Here is a 6006-nt window from a genome sequence, read left to right as displayed (position 1 = left end):
TCTATGGTATTTTGTTCTGGCAGCCCTTGCCGACTAAGACACATGCTTTCAGTCATTTATAAATTTTACCCTGCCTGCTCCCAAAAAGATTTAAATTGGCTAAAATTTAATTTTATAATGGGCTACCATTAATAAATTCTGTTAAGTCAGGGGAATGAACTTAGTCTAGACTCTGAAGAGGATGTTGTCTTTGGAAGAGCTGCCAGGCTGGTATAAAGATTGTGGAAGAAGTATAAGCAATGGCATGAAGGTGGAGCAATATGAGGCATGGCCAGGGGATAAGATGCAGACCGAAGAAAGATGACCAGATGGTTGGATTCTCATTCTCATGAATATCCTTTCAAAATTGTTACCAAACTTTCACAAATTGACAAAGCGAAGCTGTCAGGTACTATAATGTCCTTTGATATATTTGTATTTTCAGACCTAGTTCATTCTACCAACCCAGTGAAGGGTGACAAAGAAAGAGAAAAGTTAGAGGCAAAACCAATCATATGTGATTTCAGCCACTGATTTAAAGAAAAAAAAAAAAAAACCTTTCAATCAGAAAATTTTAAAGGTAACTTCAAAATAGCCCTTGAAACAGATGAATTAAATGTTTTTTCACTATGTTATGACATATTGTGTATATGCAACAAATATTTTCTCATTAGTTTCCCCATGCTTCTTTAGTACAACCCTACCCTAATTATTGTTTTGGGGGTCATCCATTAATTTGGAGGAAATTCTTAGGTGTCTATTTTTGAAGTCATCTCTTCATGCACCCAAATTGTTCTGACAGCGTCAGTCTATGCTCTTTAAAACTGATATACACTTAAATTCTCTACTGTTTCATGACCAGCTTGTTCTATGCTCCTGCCAGGAAGCAATGGAATGCTCTATCCTAGTGTCTACAAAACCCCATGTACATCTACCATGCAATATAATAATGATGATAATATAAACATTTATTTGGCTGTAGTGGAGATAAGTGAGGCAGAACTCATGAATGTCTCAATGCCAGTTTGATATGCTATCTCTGTCTATCTTGAGTCACTGTTATGCATAAAGGGTTGAAAGTGTAATTAAAAGATTGGCATAATAGTTCTAATTAGCAAGACGTTGTGCAAGAATAAATTAATTTTAAAATTGTGATAACAAGCTCATTGGCCTATGTATGTTAGATTTGGTGGGATGCTTATAGAGGCCATGTCAATGTGACTAATTGGCTGTGGGACTGATGCAATTGGTTAAACTGATTCTCTACAGGTTGTCTCAAATGCTTATGAGTTCTGGATTCAGATGTTATGGGTCCTTGGAACTAAGGTGCTGCAGTGAGCTAGACTGCTGTCCTATAATCTGTATGAGTCATATAACTGAGAATTGTTTTTAATCTTCTTCCATTCCTCTAACCCCATCATCACTGTACTATTTGCAAATCCTCCAGTCATCTGACTGCTATTACAGAGCCAACTAAATGGAGAGGATTCATTTAACTGACACAAAAGAGCTCTGAGAGTCTCCTTTCCCCAACCTCATTCTGCCTAAATTACCACATGATGAACATGCATTTATTTTTGTAATAATAATTAGCATTATTGCAGTTCATATTTTCCAAGAGCAGTAATATTTCATTTTTAAATCTCCACGGCTTTGGGAGTTAGGTCAATGTTTTTTTCTGTATAACAAATTGGAAACTGAGGCATCATGGGGTTAAAATGCAAATGACTTACTCATAGTCACAGTGCTGGGATTAAAGCCCAGGAGAAGTGACCCAATTCTGGGTTCAGACCAATGAGCAACACTCCTTCCTCACCTGAGTTTTGGGTTTATATTAATTTTAGCTTATAATAGTGTGACTGCTACCTAAAAGCAATTTTCTATAGATCTGAGAAAGTTTCATATCCATCATGTTAAGCGACATTCTAAAATCATTTCTACCTTTTCAACTTTGCAATTTATCTTTAAATGCCCATATACACCCAAGGCACATACATCTAGGAATTGCTAACATGTACCACAATGTTTTTATTGCACATTTTGAACAAAAGAATTAGCTTAAAAGTTAGATTAAATGAAATCAAATTGGAAAGAGAAAAAAACAACATGAACCTTTCCTTACAATTTAGTCAAACTGAAGGCTACTATAGACATGAAAATATGCTATAACTTAGAAAACCTTAAATTCTTTGTATAAATACCTCTCTGTTATTCTCTAATTTCTTCAGAAGGGCCCATACCAAACCTTAAATGTTCATATTTTTGTGAATATAATATAATTTCCCCATTTTAATAAGTGGTGTGTTATATTTTTATTTAACTTATTTTCTGATTACCATTTTCAGTTCCAAATGGTCCTCATGTTCTTTGGAAGAGTGTCCAAAGAAAACAAACTATTTTTTAGCGTGCTCTCACTCGCTCTCTTTCTTTCTCTCTCTCTCTATATATACATATATATACACACACACAATTTATATACACACACATACATGCACATATATATTTATATATAGTTAATTGGCAAGATAAAATTGTATATATTTATGGTTTACAACATAATTTGATCTATACATTGTGGAAGGATAAAATCAAGCAATTTAACATATTCATTACCTCATATACCTGTCATTTATTTTTTGTGGTGAGAACACTTAAAATCTACTCTCTTAGCAATTTTCAAGAGTACAATATATTGTTATTAACTATAATCACCATATTGTATAATAGATCTCTTGAATTTACTCTTCCTAATGGAAATTTCATGTTCTTTGACCATATCCCCAACCCTCCCTTCGACCTGCCCCCTGCTTTCAGCCCCAGGTAACTAACTACTATTCTTTTTATTTTTTTTCTTTTTTTTTACTTTAAGTTCTGGGATACATGTGCAGAGCGTGCAGGTTTGTTACATAGGAATACATGTGACATGGTGGTTTGCCAAACCCATCAACCCATCATCTCTATTAGGTATTTCTCCTAATGCTATACCTCCCCTTGCCCCCACCCCCAAAGACCACGGTGTGTGATGTTCCCCTCCATGTGCCCATATGTTCTCATTGTTCAACTCCCACTTATGAGTGAGAACATGTGGTGTTTGGTTTTCTGTTCCTGTGTTAGTTTGCTGAGAATGATGGTTTCTAGCTTCATCCATGTCCCTGCAAAGGACATGAACTCATCCCTTTTTATGGCTGCATAATATTCCATGGTGTATATGTGCCACATTTTCTTTATCCAGTCTACCATTAATGAGCATTTGGGTTGGTTTTAAGTCTTTGCTATTGTGAACAGTGCCACAATAAACATACGTGTGCATGTGTTTTTATAGAATGATTTATAATCCTTTGGGTATATACCCAGTAATGGGACTGTTTGGTCAAATGGTATTTTTGGTTTGAGATCCTTGAGGAATCACCACACTGTCTTCCACAATGGTTGAACTAAATTACACTCCCACCAACAGTGTAAAAGCATTACTGTTTCTCCACATTCTCTCCAGCATCCACTGTTTCCTGACTTTTTAATGATCGCCATTCTAACTGGTGTCAGATGGTATCTCATTGTGGTTGTGATTTGCATTTCTCTAATGACCAGTGATGATGAGCTTTTTTTCATATGTTTGATGGCCACATAAATGTCTTCTTTTGAGAAGTGTCTGTTCATATCCTTTGCCCACTTCTTGATGGGGTTTTTCTTGTAAATTTGTTTAAGTTCCTTACAGATTCTGGATATTAGCCCTTTGTCAGATGGATAGATTGCAAAATTTTCTCCCACTGTTCTACTCTGCTTCTGTTAATTCTACTTCTTTAGATTCCACATTTAAGTGAGATCATGTGGTACTTGTGTTTCTGTGCCTGGCTTATTTCACTTAGCATGATATCCTCTAGATTCACTCATGTTGTCACTAATGACAGAATTTCCTTTGTTTTAATGGCTGAATAGCTCTTTCCCATCCTGCATGATGGTGGGTGAAAAAGTTGACAAGCCAGATACTAAGGAGAACAAACCCAAAGCCAAGAAGCCTGATGCTGGTAGCAAGGTGAAAAAGGGTACCCTCAAGGCTAAAAAGCCCAAGAAGGGAAAGTCTCATTGCAGCTGAAATTCTATCTTTGTCAAAGGAATTGCCAGATATTCCCAATCTGCTATGTATTCCAGAAAGGCCGTGTACAAGAGGAAGTATTCTGCCGCTAAATCCAAGGCTGAAAAGAAAAAGGAGAAGTTTCTTGCAAATTGTTTGCAAAACCAATTGATGATAACAAGAATAGCAGTACCAAGTTGGTTAAACTTCTCAAAGGGCCTAGATATTATCCTACTAAAGATATGACTTGAAATATGTTGAGCCATTTCAAAAATCCCTTCAGTCAGCACATGAGAAAACTGTGAGCCAGCATCACCCCGGGACCATTCTGATCATCCTCACTGGATGCCACAGAGGCAACAGGGTGGTTTTCTTGAAGTAGCTGGCTAGTGACCTGTTACTTGTGACTGGACCTCTGGTCCTCAATTGAGTTCCTCTACAAAGAGCACGTCGGAAATTTGCCATTGCCACCTCAACCAAAATTGATATCAGCAATGTGAAAATGCAAAAACATCTTACTGACATTTACTTCAAGAAGAAGAAGCTACAGAAGCCCAGACACCAGGGAGGTGAGATCTTCAACACAGAAAGAGAGAAACATGAGATTACAGAGCAGTGCAAAGTTGATCGGAAAACTGCGCACTTTACCGCAGTTTGAGTTTATCAAACTCAAAGCTATTCCTCAGTTCCAGGGCTACCTGCAATCTGTGTTTGCCCTGATGAATGGAATTATCCTCACTAATCAGTGTTCTAAATTCCTTAAGAAGAACCTAATGAAATAACTTACATATTTAAATAAATAAAAAATAAAGGCTGAGTAGTATTCCTTTGTGAAAACAGCCATTTTTTAACCTTTACCGTGTGGACCCATAGCACTTACAATAGTATTGTCAGAAATCTTTCTCTACAGTTTGTTGTTCCAGGAGTCTTTATAATCTTGATTTATCATTTTTCAATAGAACATCATCAACTGTCCTATTCATCATAGTACAATATTCATAATTCAAGTTATCTGTGACTATAGTGGTCTTTCAAGCTTATTTGTTTATTGTCTTATATCTCAGTTTGAGTAGGTTACTATGGCAACAGGCACTATAGAAATGTACAAGATAAATAATGGATTATGAATCTTCACAGGTGTCCAGCTAGGATGTCTTTAATGAAAAGCCACTCTAAAATTGAAAGAATCTTTCTCATATATATGTTATGACCCACATGTTGAAATCACTCATTTAAAAACAGGTATGCCTATCACCAAAAAGCCAGGTGAGTTCTCAATTTAGAAACACACTTTAGGACGTTACTTTCGGTTTGCCCTTAGCAAAATAATTAAACTAGTTTTACTTTATTTCTCTTAAAGTTGCCAAGCCTAAAAGCATCACAAACACTAAATGGATTCATTGTTTTTCTTCATCCATCTCAGCTCAAATCAGATGTGGCTTAACATTTGCACTATAACAAGTACTTGCATGTCTTGATGTACAAATTTCATAGGCAAATTTTAAAAGAACTTTTGACAAATGGCAATATCTATAGATGGAGTGAAGCCCAGGATTATGAGAAGTCTGGAATTCATTTTGTGTACAGAATAGTTAAAGGAACAGGGTGAGAAAAAGACAACAGAGCACATGAGAGCTGCCTCTGGGGTTTGAAGATTCAGTGAAAGAGACAACTTATTCTGTAGCTCTCTGGAATGCAAAAATACAATCCAAGTGTAGCAGTGAGAAGAGATAGGTTTGGTTTCCACATACAAAGTGGCTGTGCAACACCAGAGCTCGTCAGTATACAAACAACGGCCTCATGATGTAGTGAGCTCCCTGAGAGAATTCTTGGAGGGCGGGATGCTTGGAAAAGAAAGCTGCTAGGATCCCTTCAAACTCCATTACATAATTCTTGGATAAGAATTGTGAACATTTGGTGAGCTACCATATGTTTTACCTATTTTAGCTCATTTC

At 36.5% G+C, this 6006-nt stretch overlaps 1 pseudogene; it reads left to right on the top strand.

Annotated features, from left to right (window-relative positions):
• The first annotated feature begins 3934 nt into the window (after window positions 1-3934).
• Window positions 3935-4793, top strand: LOC117077973 (annotated as a pseudogene).
• The last annotated feature ends 1213 nt before the right edge of the window (window positions 4794-6006 follow it).

Source organism: Trachypithecus francoisi, unplaced genomic scaffold, assembly GCF_009764315.1.
Source record: "Trachypithecus francoisi isolate TF-2019V2 unplaced genomic scaffold, Tfra_2.0 Lachesis_group6, whole genome shotgun sequence".
NCBI lineage: Eukaryota > Metazoa > Chordata > Mammalia > Primates > Cercopithecidae > Trachypithecus > Trachypithecus francoisi.
Note: the sequence above shows the minus strand (reverse complement) of the source record. Positions and strands in the feature narration are given on the sequence as shown.